Raw genomic sequence first — 16,114 nt, 5'->3', positions numbered from 1 at the left:
TTTTGTTTTTTTCTTTAAATGTTTAGTGCCTCTATTCTACCTCCTAATTCATTGCATACTGCCTGGGGTCTTAAAAGCTTATAATCAGCCATTCAAGGCTCAACAATTGGTCTCTATTCGCCTGGAGCAACAGAAGAAGCAGAAGAGTCAGGAATAGGAGAAGGATATGGAATGTGTGGCTAATTGCCTCCATGAACAACTTCTTCCTTTACCATGAGACCAGAAGAAGTGGATGGTGCCCAGCTACCATTATGGAACATTTTGATCAAAGATTCCACAGAAAAATCCTCATCAAATGGGGGAAAATACAAGGCTAGTAACGGGGAAGCCAAGGTTGAGAAGGGGAGTGTGTTAACATGTTACGGGGTTGGCAATCAATGTCACAAAACAGTATGTATATTGATTGTTTAATGAGAAACGAGTTTGTTCTGTAAACCTTTATCTAAAGTACAATAAAAAATAAAATACTTTTATAGAGTAACACAGAAGCTGGTGCCCCACCTTTCACAAAGCCCGGGGAAACTAAAGGAAAAAAATAAAATTCCGTAATACCTTAACACCCAACTTTGGGACATCTGAGAATCTAGACTGTTTTATCATTTATTAAGAAATTGGGCTACATGAAAAAAAAAAGTCATTGTTTTTAAATATCCAAAGATGATTAGAAATAGTGAGAAGAACAATAAGATGCATTTTTTTAGGTGTTTGGGATAAAAGTTTGGGGAAAAAAGCGGGGGGGGGGGGAGGATACAAAATAGAATTTCAAATTCTCATGGAGGAGGCTGATGAACTGCCAAAACTACTGCCCTAAGATAAACTTTAAAACTTAAACCAAAAATATCCCTGAAGTCTTCTTGAAATCAAACAATAGTTTAGCTTAACTAGTAAAAAATGTCTGCCTCAAGCATTATGCTATTTTAAGAGCTAACTATATAGGATCAAGTTGACAAGAGCAACACAAAACATTAGATAGGAACCTTATGGGGCAGTGAGTTCAGGTTAGTCTAGAACAACAACAAGGAAAAGGAGGGTGAGAAAGATTGTACAGCTCGAAGAATGTAATCAATGTTACTGAATTATACATGTTGAAATGGTTGAATTGGTATATGTTTTGCTGTGCATATCCTCAAAAAACAACAAAATAAAGTTAAAAAAAAAAAAACAAAAAAACTTGCCAGAGATCAAAGAGAACCTAGGCCTTGAGCATAAATCTTCTGAATCCTAGTCTGAGGCTCTTCCTACCACTCCATATAGGCTTTTAAAGTAATTAAGTAACTGTGTGGTTCAGCACAGCATCCAGCCCCTGCTCTTTACCGAACACGGCACTGTGGGTTCAAAGCCACTTTACATGGTGTCTTTACATTATTAGCAGCTTCCAATTTCTCTGCCTTCTCCATGAAGGCTGATTTTTTTTTTCAATCCCATTCAGGATAGATGACACATACTTAGAAGATACTTGTTTAAAATAAAGGATGCAAATTGCAAAAAAAGAAAACTGTAGGTCTGCCTACTCTTGTACCCTGTCATTTCCAACTGACAACAGCCAAGAACTGTATTAAAGCCTCCATGAATGAATGTACAGATACTCAGCTACTTAAACATTCATCATAAGTTTCAGAAAGAGAAGCAGTACTAATTACACAGGCCTAAATAAAACTGCTGCCCAGTCCTGCGAATCCCCATGATCAGTTGCAGATTGGTCTGTTGTGATACACAGGGTTTCACTGGCTGATTTTCAAAAGGAGACTGCCAGGCCTGTCTTCCTACTTCATCTAAAACTGGAGTCCATGCGTGGTACAAATGGTTAACACCCTCAGCTGCTAACCAAAAGGCTGAAGGCTCAGGTTCACCCAGAGGCGCCCTGGAAGAAAGGCCTTGCGCTTTTCTTTCTATGGAAATGCTATGGACCACAGTTATACTCTGACACACATGAGGTTGCCGTGAGTCAAAACCGACTTGATGGCAACGGGCTTTTTAAATAAAACTAGGATTCAGGAGACTGAGGTTGGATTTCCAACTTTGTATAACTTTGGGACAATCACTTAATGGATTATAATGCCCTCCTAACACAGAGATTTTGTAAGGATCAAAGGAGAATGATTTCATAGATGTGAAGTCACTCTGGAAGCCTTAAAATACAGCTCAAATGTAAAATGTTACCACTGAATACAATGTGCTAAATATATGCTCCAGGAGGAGGGTATTTACATACATATGCACAGTGACAAACACATCTGCCATCTCTCAGCACCTAGGACAACCCGGCACATAGAAGGTGATCATAAAAGTGCTTAGCACTCTCAGGTCTACTGAAGAAATGGAAAGACACATGGTCCCTGCCTTCCAGAAGCTTTCATTCTTATTGGAGGCCAATACAAATTAAATGCTAATGGAATAAATACTGAAGAGGATTTTTTAAAGATCTATTAGAGATTCTCTAACTTCAGCTGGATCAGGCAAAGTTAAAGTATCAGCCTATATATTGGAGATGTTTCTTTGCAGAATGTTAAGATTCTGTATTATATAGCGCAAACTGACTATATGTCATGAGAGTTCAATGTAGATTAGAGATATTCTGGTTTCAGGTGGGAAGTGAGACACCTTGGTGAAAGGATAAGAGAAAAAAAGGCAGACAATTCAGAACAAATGAAACACAGGTATGTACAGAAAGTGTGAGCAGGTTAACCCACACAGAACATGGCGTATCATGGAAAATAAGACTGGATATGCAAGTTGGGCCAGGTTATGGAAGACAATGAAAACCAGGCAATATTTACATTTGATGTGGTGATAGTGAAGTCATTCAAGGGTTTTGAGTGGGGAAATAGTATGATGAAAGCAAATTTTTTAGAAGCACTGTCTGATAAACAGGACAGAATTTGCAGAAAAGGGAAGACATCAGAGTCTAGAAGGTAAACTTGAAAGCTGTTACTCATCTAGTTGTAAAGCAAGAGGACTATGCAAAAGATATTTCACAGGAAAATCCACAATATATGGTATCTAGATGTAGAAACTAAATTTAAAAAATCAACTAAACTTCAGGCAACTAAGTAGGAGAGCCCTGGTGGTGCAATGGTTAAGTACTCAGCTGCTAACCGAAAGGTCACAGTTTGAACCCACCAGCCACTCCACGGGAGAAAGACCTGGTGATCTGCTCCCATAAAGATATCAGTCTAGGAAACTCTGTTCTATAGGGTCACTATGAGTTGACTCCATAGCACACTACAATAAAACAGGCAACTAAGCAGCCAGCACCTGAATTAAGTGCTGTAGAGAATATTTAAAAAAGGGTAAAATAAGTTTCCATGCCCTCAGGGAGTCTAGCAGGAGAGACAAAGCTACCTTCCACTGAGTCACTGGCTCTCAGGATTAGAAGGGATTCTAGAAATCATCTTGTAAAAAACACCACCTGATGCCAGGATGGTCTTTTCACCATTCTCAGCAATTAGTTAGGCAGCTCTATTCAAACACCTTCAGTGATGGAGAACCCGAGATTTCTGAACGCAGCCCATTCCAGTCAGACAGCTCAAGTATTAGAAAGTTCTTCCTTATATGGAGGCAAAAATTTGCCTTCCTGCAACTTCCACCCACTGACTTTGGTTCTGCTCTTGGGGGTCACACAAAACAAGTGTGCATTACACAAAGAACAACTAACTATGTGGTACTGACTGTGAGTACAGCAGTATTCACAGAGGGGTGTCAGAGATGACTCCAGAGTTGTAAACTTGGGGGCCCAAGAGAAGTCAGTGTCTGCTATAAACAGAAACAGGTTGGACAAGGTCTAGTTATGACAAGAAGATGAGGTCAGTTTTGGATATGCTGAGTTTAAGGAGAAGATGAAGCTTCTAAGCGGAAATGTCCTGTAAGTAGTTAGAAATAAAGCTTGGGAAAGAATCGAGGCTGGAGATAAATGCTTGCAAATCATCGGCAAAGTGATGTTATGAGTCACAAGAATGGATATGCTCTTAGAAGCATATCATGCAGAAAAGAAACTATGGGCTTGATTCTTCAGCAATTTCTTTTGTTTGAAACCAAGAGAAAAAGTGGCTAATGATTCCTGCCAAACCTGCTTCACATTCTCATCTTTCTAAAACAACACAAGGACAACTCAAACAACCCAGTTTCTTTGCCTGCTCACAAAAGTGATTCAAAAGTACCCATAACCCGTTGCCATCAAGTCTATTCCAATTCATAGCAACCCTACAGGACAGAGAGGAACTGCCCTACAGAGCTTCCAAGGAATGCCTGGTAGATTCACACTGCTGACCTTTTGGTTAGCGGCTGTAGCACTTTACCACTATGCCACCAGGGTTTCTGATTCAAAAGTACAAGGTACGAAATTACTCCTGCAGTACTCATCTCTTATCACCAAGCAATACAGTCAGTGGTATAAATTTCTACTTGAATAGAAGTTGCTATGCTTAAAATGTTTTTTATCTTGTCTTCTAGTTGTTTTTCTAAGTCTTACCCTTAAGTAAAATCGAAGAGAACCACCTTACAAGTCAGCCTGTATTCTAGGTAGCCTAACTGATCTGCTTCAGAATGGTTCTCTTGGCCTTAACCTTATAATCCCATTCCTGAGATTTCATCCTAAGAAAATAATTCTAATGCAGGAAAAAGCTACAGGCATCAAGATGTTCACTGTAATGTTAGGTACCAAATTAGAAATAACTTAGATCTCTAATTATTAGGGAAAGTTGAAATGTGGAAAAAGACTTGAAGAGAACACAAAAAATACAGTACTTGGCACATTAGGGTGATGGGGCTATGGACAATTTTCCCAATTTGTTTTCCAAACTTTCTTTAACATAGTTACATAATTTTATTTTAATAATGGAAAAACAAACAAAACAAAACAGCTCCACGTGGATGCATCTCCTAAGTTACCACAAGCTATAAGGCATTAGTTAGTTCTATAGCCCCTGGGTGGGACAAAGGGTTAACACACTCAGCAGTTTACTGAAAGTTTGATCCTTTGAGTCCGCCCAGAGGTACCTCAGAAGAAGGACCTGGTGATCTACTTCTGAAAAATCAGCCATTGAAACTCTGTGGAATGCAGTTCTACTCTGACACACATGGGTTCAGAATCGCCCCAAGAGCAACTAGTACTCCTAACAATACAAAAACTCACATCACCAGCCTCTAACATGTTACAAAGCAAAACCAAGACATGCTAACAGGAGATACTACAAATTGGGTGGTTTAAACCAGAAACCAAAGAACAGATATCACTTTGCCCCAGTAAAGAGGGCATCTAAATCTAACCCAAATCAGAAGCCACTGTTCTTCTCCAATTATTTGGTTTTGCTGATGAAACCAATGACATTTACTGCCTGAGTCACTGCCACCTGAGGTTTAGATTAGAAGAGAAAGAAACATCTATCTTCTAGGGAGAGAAGAAATCTAACCTGTTATCAGTATTTGTCTTCTATTCCCTCCTTGCACACAGTCCTCTACCTGAAACTCCAGGAGTGCGTAAGTAAGTAAAGCTAGTTATTGTGTATAAACTAATGTCAGAATTGGGTACAAGCTGTTCCAATGGCCTGGGGGAAATAGTTATCTCTGTGTGGCCATGGATTCCCCTCTCTCCTACATTCAAGGAATACTGTGAATATGGGATCAAATTGACAACAGCAACTCAAAAGATTACATAGGAACCTTAGCGGTCCGTGAGTGTGTCAATGAAGGAGGAATATAATTAATGTCACTGAACTGTACATGTAGAAACTTGAATTGTTGTATCTTTGTGTATATTCTCAATAACAAAATAAACAAAATTAAAAAAAATATATTATGAAGACTAACTCCACAGAGCATTCAGCAAGCCCTTTCTATATCTTTTACACTGCATAAGAAAAAACAGCACTGGCTGACTTCAGTCTGGATAGTTGTTTTAAAAGAACAGCATTTTCCACGTAAAGACAAATTCAAGAAGGCCATTTGTCCGTAGTCAGGATTCACCTACAACTACAGATACGAAAAGATTTGTGATTACAAGTTTATAATTAACTTAAATATATGAATTTTAATGGCCTCTGGAGGAAAAACAAACAAAAAGGCAAGCTTGCTCTTTCCATTAAAAATTTCAACTTTAACTATTTTCCAGCTGAATGGAAAATTTGGCCCAATAGCGCAGGCAAACAAATCTGCACTGTAGGTAAGAAATATTTCTAGAGCTTTGATTTTTTATTAGGTTTACATGACAGCGTATCAAAAAGAAATAGTTTCATGGCAAATGCTGCAGCTGCATTACTCAAAAAAAAAAAAAGAAGCTGTAACAATTTTATCAATTAAAATAAATATGACAACAGAGAACTCCTGAGGGAGCAGGAGAGCAGCGGGATGCAGACCCCAAATTCTCATAAAAAGACCAGACATAATGGTCTGACTGAGACTAGAAGCAACCCGGTGGTCATGGCTCCCACATCTTCTGTAAGTCCTAGACAGGAACCAGTCCCAAAGCCAACTCTTCAGACAGGGACTGGACCGAACAATGGGACAGAAAATGATATTGGTGAAGAATCAGCTTCTTGGATCAAGTAGACACATGAGACTATGTTGGCATCTCCTGTCTGGAGAGGAGATGGGAGGGCAGAGGGGGTCAGAAGCTGGCCGAATGGACACGACAACAGAGAGTGGAGGGAAGGAGTGTGCTGTCTCATTGAGGGGAGAGAAATTAGGAGCATACAGCAAAGTGTATATAAATTTTTGTATGAGAGACTGACCTGATTTGTAAACTTTCACTTACAGCACAATACAATAAAAAATAAATATGAGTGCCAATTCTATAAACTATATACAATTGAAAATAAATGATAGTCCTTGTCCACTAAAACCAGTCTCAAGGCAGACAACATGAACATGAACAAAGCAGGAATTCATATATCCCCAAAACCGGGGAGAGGGAAATCTGCTGAATTACACTGTCAACAAATGCAAAGTTTGCTTCTATCAAGATCCCATCCTTTGAGAATTTTTTTTTAAAAAAGCAGATCCTTCAAGGACCACCCAGAATTCCTTGAAATAACAATTATTTCTTGATGCCTCAAAGTAAATGCATGATTCATTCACTGCAGGGAACCAAGCGCTTATCATGTGCCAAACACTGTGCTAAGCAAGGCCATGGAGCCGGGCCTCAGGGAATTTAGTTGGGGGATATAAAACACTGCACAATCATAGCTACAATGCTTTCTAATGCAATGGTCCTTAACTGGGGCAATTCTGCCCTTCAGGAGTGTCATAGATTGAATTATGTCCCCCCAAAAATATATGTATCAATTTGGCTGGGCCATGATTTCTAGTATTGTGTGGTTGTCCTCCATTTTGTGATTGTAATTTTATGTTAAAAAGGATTAGGGTGGGATTGTAACACCCTTACCAGGTCACATTCCTGATCCAACATAAAGGGAGTTTCCCTGGGTTGTGGCCTGCACCACCTGTCATCTTACAGGAGATAAATGGAAAGGGAAGCTAGCAAAGAGTGGGGGACCTCATACCAGCAAGAAAGCAGCACAGGGAGTAGAGCTCATCCTTTGGACCTGGGGTCCCTGCACCTGAGAAGCTCCTCAACCAAGGGAAGATTGATGACAAGGAATCTTCCTCCAGAGCCAACAGAGAAAGCCTTCCCCTGAAGCTGACACCTTGAATATGGACTTGTAACCTACTAGACTGTGAGAGAATAAATTTCTCTCTGTTAAAGCCATCCACTTGTTGTATTTCTGTTACAGCAGCACCAGATGACTAAGACAAGGAGACATTCAGCGGTACAGTGGTTAAGAGCTTAGCTGCTAACCAATATGTCAGCAGTTTGAATCCACCAGCTGCTCCTTGGAAATCCTATGGGGCAGTTCTACTCTGTCCTATAGGGTCGCTGAGTCGGAATCGACTCAACAGCAAGAGGTTTGGTTTTGGTTTGGATAGATTTTTAGTTGTCATAATTCAGAGTGCTACTGGCAACTCATAGGTAGAAGCCAAGGATGCTGCTAAATGATCTATAATGCACAAGACAACCCCACAACAAAGAATTATCCAGCCTAAAATGTCAATTGTGCCGGGGCTGAAAAACCCTGCTTTAATGTAGTATGCAGCAGAGGGAAAGTATAAGAGATGCAAATAAAATGATAATATACTAGTTTGTTGTTAGCATAGTAGTTTAAACAAAACAAAACAAACACCAAACCTATTGCCATCAAGTCAATTCCAACTCATGGTGATCCTATAGGTCAGAGTAGAACTGCTGCTTTATGGAAGTCAACTGCCCTATCTTTCTCCTGCGGAGCACCTGGTGGGTCCCAACTGCTGACCTTTCAGTTAGCAGCTGAGTGCTTAAACACTGCACCACAAAGGCTCCTTATACTAGTTTAGGACTTTATAAATTAGAAACTCAATCTGTACCATCCAATGAAAACTAAAATAAGGATCTGATTATGAAGAATTGTATAAGTTAGACGATGGGGTTTAGTCTTGATTCTTTGGAGACATGAAGCCAGTGAAGGGTAACAAGATAAAAATGGTTCTTCTTGAAAAGATTAGTCCTGTGGGAGGGAAGTTGCAGTATGCGTATGAAAGCCTATAGGTTCAGTCTGTAGAAAGTAAAGAAAGAAACTAATGAGGACAATCCAAAGAATAAGCACTAGGACTGGATTAAGATGTGGTTTGAGTATTCTCGGATTTCAAATCTCTCAGGATTAAATTTCAAACCAGGGCCTCAGCTTCCAATGACACTTTGCATTTGCTCATTTAAGTAAATGAATCTTTGACTTACAATGCTTCACAGAAAATCGAAGAGAGGAAGTACTTTTTAAGGGCTCAGTCCCAGGTTAAAAAAATAACTGCAACTAAACAAATGCACATATAACCAAGAAACAGTGTGAGAAAAACAAGATCATCTCTCAGGTTGGAAACAAGAGATTTTACAAACGTCTTAGCTAACCTCCTCAAAACAAAAATACACCCTCTCACTCAGTAATACCAATTTCAGTTTGCATGGTATGTTGTACTTTACAAAATAATTTCACTGCTAGCATTTTATGCAAACCCCTCTGAGACATCAATTATGTCCACCTGATTGATAAGGTATTTCTGAGAAAGATAAGTGGGAAATTTATACAGAACATTATTGTATGCTAGAGCCCAGAGACTCAAAAAATTAGCAAACTGCTAACCAGAGAATAAAATCCAAACACTTTAACAAGGCATCAAAAGCCCTTTACAATCTGGCTGACATCTACCTTTTTTCTAGTTTCAGCTGGCACAAACTCCAGTTTCCAGTAATTCACTGAACAATACAGGCCCTTCTCCTGCTTCCACATCTTTGCTCTTGCCATTCCCTCTAGGTGTGGTACCTTATTAGACATCTCTGCCTGGAAGTGCTGCAAATATCTCAAACCAAACATGTCCAAAATTTGTTTTCTTTCCATGCCACCTCCGCAACCTCCCCTCTCCTTTCATATTCCCTATCTTGGTATCAACCAATTACCTAAGCCAGAAAACCAGGCAGTCATTGTAGATGACTCCTACTCCTTCATTCCCATAAACAATCAGCCTCCAAATTCTATGGATTTCATTTCTTAATATTGCTCAAATCAGTTCCCTCCTCTCCATCCTCACTGTCACTGCCTTAGTTCAAACCATTATCATTTCTCTCCAGGACTCCTAGTTTCTAAACACTGGTCCACTTCCCCAAAGTGTCCAGTCCCTTCCCACTTGACAGGCTTAACTTTCTAAAACATAAATTTGAATACTAAGAATTGATTCATGGGTTCCAGACTTTTGCGAGGCATGGAGGCTGGATCAACTCCTGCAACTTATGCCCTAAGATAATCTTTAAACCTTAAACCAAAAGTATCCCCTGAAGTCTTCTTAAAACCAAACAGGAATTTAGCTTAACTCATACAAAATGTCTGCCTTGAGGAGGGGGACAGGAGCTGGTTGAATGGACACGGGGAATACAGGGTGGAGAGGAGTCTGCTGTCACATTAGGGTGAGACCAGCTAGGATTCCGTAGCAAGGTGTATATAAGTTTTTGTATGAGAGACTGACTTGATTTGTAAACTTTCACTTAAAGCCCAATAAAGAAAAAAAAAAAAAGTCTGCCTTAAGTATCACGGTCTTTTAAGAACTACCTATATGGGATCAAACTGACAACACCCACAAGGATTAGATAGGAAACCTATAGGGCAGTGAGTTTATGTCAATGGGGTAGGAACAACTCAGAAAAAGACAGTGAGAATGGCTGTGCCACTTGAAGAATGTAATCAATTTTACTGAACTGTACATGTAGAAATGGTTGAATTGGCTTATGTTTTCCTGTGTATATTCTCAACAACAACAAAAACACAAATTTGATCACATCATTTTCCTACACAAAACCCTTCAAACCTCTCCTGCAGCTTTCAGGATAAAATTCAAACAAAAATCAGCGTGGCTCATAAGGTCCTTCATATTTAACGCCACCACTTTCCACTTCCTCTACTTCTCCAAGCATTGCTGGAATTCCAGTCACACTGAGCTAGTCATGGTCTTTCACATCTCCACGTCCTTGGACTTGTAGTTCTCTTGGCCTGGAAGTTCCTTTTGCAGATTCACCATATGGCTAAATAAATTCTACAAGATTTAGCCTATCTCCTTCATGAAGACTGGAAATATGGCTTTGGTATTCATCCTCTATGCTTTCATAGCCCCCCGTACATCCTGATTTGTCTGCTCCCTCCCCTACTTTAAGCTCTATGAGAACGGTATTCTTAGCCATCAGGCCCAGGCTTCACATGTATATATAAGGACTCAATAGATGCTTGGCGAATTATGAATGTGCTGGGCTGCCCCCTGATTTTCACTTGAAGAGAGATACCTACAAAGAGCTTCAACTAACAGTCCTGATACTCATCTCTGTCTAAAATGTTCTCACCCCCTCTCCATCAAGTTGACTCCTATTTATCCTTCAAATTTCAACTAAAACTTTGCTTTTTCAAAAGGGCTTTTCCTCACCCTCTACTTATGTATTTCTATAGCACCCTTTTTTCCAAACGCTCACTACATTTAGTTAAAAGTCCCTGCAAACACTGCTAGCTCCAAGAAGCTCCGTCTAGCTTGTTTTGTTTCAAAATTGCATTTCCTGAATCTGGCAGTGTCTGACAAAGAATAAGCACAATGGGTTACACTGAACTTAATCTTGTGAGGTGGGCAGTGATCTCCACCTAAAAGATGAGAAAACTAGGACTCAAAGAAGTTAATTTAGGTGTCTATGGCTACAGGTACTTGGCAGTGGGGCCAGACAAAACCCGAGCCAGACAAAAATCTGACTTCAGGTCGAGTACTACACAACACATTAAACAAAGTTAACTTGGTTTTTCAGAATAAGAACAGCAGACTACGAGGAAGGGGAGTCTATCTGAATGCAAACGCGAGGACCTGCCCCCCTCCCTTTTTAAAAATTCATACGTTTTCGAAGAGCTACATTAAAAAAAAAAAGTTCCACGCAGCGGGTGGCCGTTAACCTGCAGCGTCCGGAGAGGCAACACCGACCGGAAGATCACCCCACAGTAGAGGTTCCGGGGAGATGAATGCAGGAAGGGTCTGGGGCTGGTAATCTAAGGAAGTGGGGGTCATGATTCTAATTCTTTCTCTCACTCGCTGTAAGACCTTAGACAAGCCTCTTCTCTTCCCCGGGGATCAATCTACCCATCCGTGTAATGGGGGCGAGATGGGGGATAGGAAAGACTTTAAGGTCTTAGTGGTTTCTTTCAGTCAGGGCACCTTAGGATTCAGGCCTCCGCAGAGGCTGATGGCCAGCACTGCAAAATCCAGCAAAAGGCCTCCCCGGGACACCCTGGCTCGGCTGGTCACTCTGGCGCCACCTCAAGGGACCGCGCCCAGGAGTCCGGGTCGGCCTGAGGGCCTAACCCCCGACCCCCTCGGCAAGGTTTACCACACGCGCGTAGGTTAGGAAAGCTATTAACAACGCCAGGGACCAGTGGACCACGGAGTGGACCCCAGGCTCTACGGAGCCGCGCATCCTCACCTCAGACTCCTGCCTCACCTCGGTACTGGGATCAGCCGCTCTCCACTTCCGGCAAGAACCGCCCAGCAATCTCCGCGCGACCCACTTCCGGGCCCTCACTGAGCGCGGCACCCCCACCGGAAATGAACCAAAGCTGAAAAGCTAGGCGAAAGGGGGTACGGAGGAGGAAGTCTGACTGCCCCCGCCCATGACTCCGCCCGCATTCACTATGCCTCTGAGAGAGAACCCTGGCTAGCGGAGGGAACAAGGAAAGAGCCCCGCCCTTAAGGCGGGAGCGACCTGAGTGGGGCGAGCTCACAGAGTAGGCCACGCCCCCGGCCTACTGTAGCCGAGCCGGAAACGCCCCTTAAGGCCCGGGCCAATGAGAGGCCACAATTACTGGGTAAGCTCCACCTCCGGAGAAAGAGGGTAGATGAGTGGCTAATTCTCCAGTCAGTTTGGTCTTAATAGCAGAGGTAGGTCCGTCTTCACTAAAGCCGGGAAGGGGTCTAGGAAGCACCAAGCTGTGGGATTCTCTAAGGGTTGGAATCCAGATCGATCAACTCTCTGTGGAGGCAGGGGCCATGTCTCCGCCTCTCTCTGGGGTGCACGCCTCAGTTTCCTTGTTTGTTCTAGGCGGCTGTGCAGACGCCTTATGTGGGGATGAGGTCGGTGAGGGAGTGCCCGCCGCCGCCACCCAGCTCACCCTGCCCGGAGCTGGCTAAAAAAAAAAAAAAAGCTCGACTCGTCCCACTTCCTGTTTGTGCGATGCACTCTGTGACCATAGATGGTCAGGTCTGAGTCCGCACGGAAGACTCCGCCTGGCGGTTTTGGAGTCCTTCCTCCTGGCGCCCAGGGTGGAGTCCCCAAGAATAAAATGAGCGAAATTAGAAGAGGTGCTGCCCTCTCCGAGAAAATCTGGCTTCTGAGACTACCTTCCTCAGGGCTGAGCGTGCCCACTGGGCTACTGCTAGGTCACGGGGAGTTTCCACTCAGTGGCTGCAGCCCGCTGGGGAGACTTAGCTTCCCAGCTTCTTGGGATCAGATCTTTGTTCCCTCGAGGCTCACGTTTTCCAGCCGATCATTATCCTCCCACAAAGATTTATTTCTAGAAAAATTGGCGAGTGCTACAGTTCCCACCCCCGTCAGTTTATAAACCTGATCGACTGTGGCAGTTCTGTGCTTCAAGTTCAATGCAGGCGTTATATGCCAGAGTTACTCGTTAACAAGCACAGTTCTTATAATAACAGCCACCATTTACTGCGCGATGACTACATGCAAGGCCTGTGCTGGGTACAAGTGCATTTATTTAATCTTAATAGCAACTCTATGCAATAAAAAAAAAAAAAAAAAAAAGCAATAGGTACCATTATATCACCCAGTTTTCAAATGAGGAAGATGAGTAACTTGCCAAGGTCACAAAGTAACTTTTGGAACTTTGTAGGGAACACATCTGTCTGACTCTGTTGTTAGGTGCCATGGAGTTGGTTCCGACTCATAACAACCCTATGTAGGACAGAATGAAACACTGCCTAGCGCACCATCATCAGAATCGTTGCTATGTTTGAGCCCATTGTTGTAGCTACTGTGTCAATCCATCTCATTGAGGGTCTTCCTCTTTTTCTGCTGACCCTCTACTAAGCATGATGTCCTCCTCCAGGGACTGGACCTTCCTGCTAACATGCCCAAAGTCTGTAAGTGGATGCTCATTTCTAAGAAAAGAAGCATTCTGGCTGTACTTTTTCCTAGACAGATTTGTTCATTCTTCTGACAGTCCACGTCAGAGAATGTCAGTATTCTCCACCAACACCATGATGCAAAGGCATCAATTCTTCTTTGCTCTTCCTTATTCATTGTCCAGCTTCTGCATGCGTTTGAGCTTATTGAAAATACCATGGCTCGGATCATGTGCACCTTAGTTTTTTACTGTCTTTAGCCCTTTAAAAAGGTGTTTTGCAACAGATTTCCCCAATGCAATGTGCCATTTGATTCCATGGGTGTTGATTGTGGAGCCAAGTAAAATGAAATCCTTGACAACTTCAGTCTTTTCTGCGTTTATCATGATGTGCTCATTGGTCCAGTTGTGAGTATTTTTGCTTTCTTTATGTTGAGGTGCAATCCATAGTGAAGGCTGTAGTCTTTGATCTTCATCGCTAAGTGCTTCAAGTCCTCTTCACTTTCAGCAAGCAAGGTTGTGTCATCGGCATATCACAGGTTTTTAATGAGTCTTCCTCTAATCCCGATGCCCCATCCTTCTTCATACAGTCCAGTTTCTCGAATTATTTACTCAGCATATAGACTGAATAAGTATGGTGAAAGGATACAACCCTGATGCATACCTTTCCTGATTTTAAACCATGCAGTATCTCCTGGTGGTGCAATGGTTGAGAGCTATGGCTGCTAAACAAAAAGTCAGCAGTTTGAGGCACTTCACTAAAGAAGACATTCAGGTAGCTAACAGATGCATGAGGAAATGCTCGCGACCATTAGCCATTAGAGAAATGCAAATCGAAACTATAATGAGATTCCATCTCCAACAAGGCTGGCAGTAATCAGAAAAAACACAAAATAATAAATGTTGGAGAGGTTGTGGAGAGACTGGAACACTTATACACTGCTGGTGGGAATGTAAAATGGTACAACCACTTGGGAAATGGATTTGGCGCTTCCTTAAAAAGCTAGAAATAGAGCTACCATACGATCCAGCAATCCCACTCCTTGCAATACATCCTAGAGAAATAAGAGCCTTTACACAAACAGATATATACATATCCATGTTCACTGCAGCACTGTTTACAATAACAAAAAGATGGAGGCAACCAACAGATGAATGGATACATAAATTATGGTATATTCACACAGTGGAATACTATACATCAATAAAGAACACTGATGAATCCATGAAACATTTCATGACATGGAGGAATTTGGAAGACATTATGCTGAGTGAAATTAGTCACTTGCAAAAGACAAAAATTGCGTGAGACCACTATTATACAAACTCAGGAAATAGTTTAAACAGGGAAGAAAATATTCTTTGATTGTTACGAGAGTGGAGAGGGAAGGAGGGGGAAGGGGTATTCACTAATTAGATAGCGTTGTTGTTGTTGTTAGGTGCCATCGAGTAGGTTCCGACTCCTAGCGACCCTATGCACAACAGAATGAAACAATGCCCAGTCCTGCGCCATCCTTACAATTGTTGTTATGCTTGAGCTCATTGTTGCAGCCACTGTGTAAGTCCACCTTGTTGAGGGTCTTCCTCTTTTCCACTGACCCTGTACTCTGCCAAGCATGATGTCCTTCTCCAGGGACTGATGCCTCCTGACAGTTCTAAAGTAGGTAAGACGCAGTCTTGCCATCCTTGCCTCTAAGGAGCATTCTGGCCGCACTTCTTCCAAGACAGATTTGTTCATTCTTTTGGCAGTCCGTGGTACATTCAATATTCTTCGCCAACACCACAAATCAAAGACGTCAACTCTTCTCCGGTCTTCCTTATTCATTGTCCAGCTTTCGCATGCATGTGATGTGGTTGAAAATACCATGGCTTGGGTCAGGGCACCTTAGTCTTCAGGGTGACATCTTTGCTCTTCAACACTTTGAAGAGGTCCTTTGCAGCACATTTGCCCAATGCAATGTGTCATTTGACTTCTTGATTGCTGTTTCCATGGCTGTTGATTGTGGATCCAAGTAAAATGAAATCCTTGACAACTTCGATCTTTTCTCCGTTTATCATGATGTTGCTCATTGGTCCAGTTGTGAGGATTTTGTTTTCTTTATGTTGAGGTGTAATCCATATTAAAGGCTGTGGTCTTTGATCTTCATTAGTAAGCGCTTCAAGCCCTCTTCAATGTCAGCAACCAAGGTTGTGTCATCTGCATAACGCACATTGTTAATGAGTCTTCCTCCAATCCTGATGCCCCATTCTCCTTCATATAGTCCAGCTTCTCGTATTATTTGTTCAGCATACAGATTAAATAGGTACAGTGAAAGAATACAACCGTGACGCACACCTTTCCTAACTTTAAACCAATCAGTATCCCCCTGTTCTGTCCAAACAACTGCCTCTTGATCCATGTGAAGGTTCCTCATGAGCAAAACTAAGTGTCCCGAAATTCC

At 42.0% G+C, this 16,114-nt stretch overlaps 1 protein-coding gene across 5 annotated transcripts in view; it reads right to left on the bottom strand.

The window, feature by feature from the left end:
• The window catches only part of CAP1 (cyclase associated actin cytoskeleton regulatory protein 1), a 29,181-nt gene extending 16,948 nt beyond the window's left edge, over positions 1–12,233 (bottom strand). For 2 of the 5 annotated variants that reach the window (XM_049878890.1, XM_049878889.1), the window contains exon 1: positions 12,020–12,232. The gene's annotated coding sequence lies outside the window, so the exon portion shown is untranslated. Of the gene's footprint in view, positions 1–12,019 lie in introns of all 5 variants that reach the window. The other 3 variants (XM_049878892.1, XM_049878891.1, XM_049878893.1) reach the window with 2 other exon arrangements.
• Between the last annotated feature and the right edge of the window lie 3,881 nt (positions 12,234–16,114).

Source organism: Elephas maximus, chromosome 3 (genome assembly GCF_024166365.1).
Source record: "Elephas maximus indicus isolate mEleMax1 chromosome 3, mEleMax1 primary haplotype, whole genome shotgun sequence".
Taxonomy (NCBI): Eukaryota; Metazoa; Chordata; class Mammalia; order Proboscidea; family Elephantidae; genus Elephas; species Elephas maximus.
Note: the sequence above shows the minus strand (reverse complement) of the source record. Positions and strands in the feature narration are given on the sequence as shown.